Genomic DNA, 586 nt, shown 5'->3' on the forward strand with positions numbered 1-586 from the left:
CTTCTGTTAGGGGGAACTATTGGTTGCAGGAAGAGCTGCAAGTGGCTATTGATCTGGAGTTTGCTTTGGTTTTATATCAGTAATTCAAGTTTTGTGTCTGGATTTCCCCTCTTCCTCCTGTCAAAGTAGGTCCTACAAAGCAGGTTTGGTATCAGACACAGAAACTTAAGCCAGGAGGGCCTGATAAAAGCAGCGTCTACCACAAGCCAGGCCACAGCTATCTGAGGTCACACCAGTGAAGAGCCTTCACATATGCAGAGCTCCCACTTGGCTTTCATTATACACTTGGATGCCTGGTGGAGCTACAGCAGCTCTCCAGGTGTCCAGGAAAGGACTGAGAGGGCTCCTCCCTTCCTCCTCACAGCCCAATTCCCCAGAGGAAAAGACAAGGAAACCCCACCTGCTTTCAACAAAAGGCCTCAGGAGGCAGCAGACACAAACCCAGGCTCCGGGCAAAGCCAAGCCCAGGAGACAGAGGTCAGCAGCTCCTGCCAGGGCTGCTCTGCAAGCTGTTGGAGGGAGACAGCTCTGATCTGCGGATGCAGACTTGCATGGTCAGGCAGACCTTACACAGGACTGCCTGGAT

General features: G+C 52.4%; 1 protein-coding gene across 1 annotated transcript in view; it reads right to left on the minus strand.

The window, feature by feature from the left end:
* The window catches only part of NME3 (NME/NM23 nucleoside diphosphate kinase 3), a 2,254-nt gene that overhangs the window by 382 nt on the left and 1,286 nt on the right, over window positions 1-586 (minus strand). The gene's annotated exons all lie outside the window — the stretch shown is intronic.

Source organism: Mesitornis unicolor, unplaced genomic scaffold (assembly GCF_000695765.1).
Source record: "Mesitornis unicolor isolate BGI_N332 unplaced genomic scaffold, ASM69576v1 scaffold44236, whole genome shotgun sequence".
NCBI lineage: Eukaryota > Metazoa > Chordata > Aves > Mesitornithiformes > Mesitornithidae > Mesitornis > Mesitornis unicolor.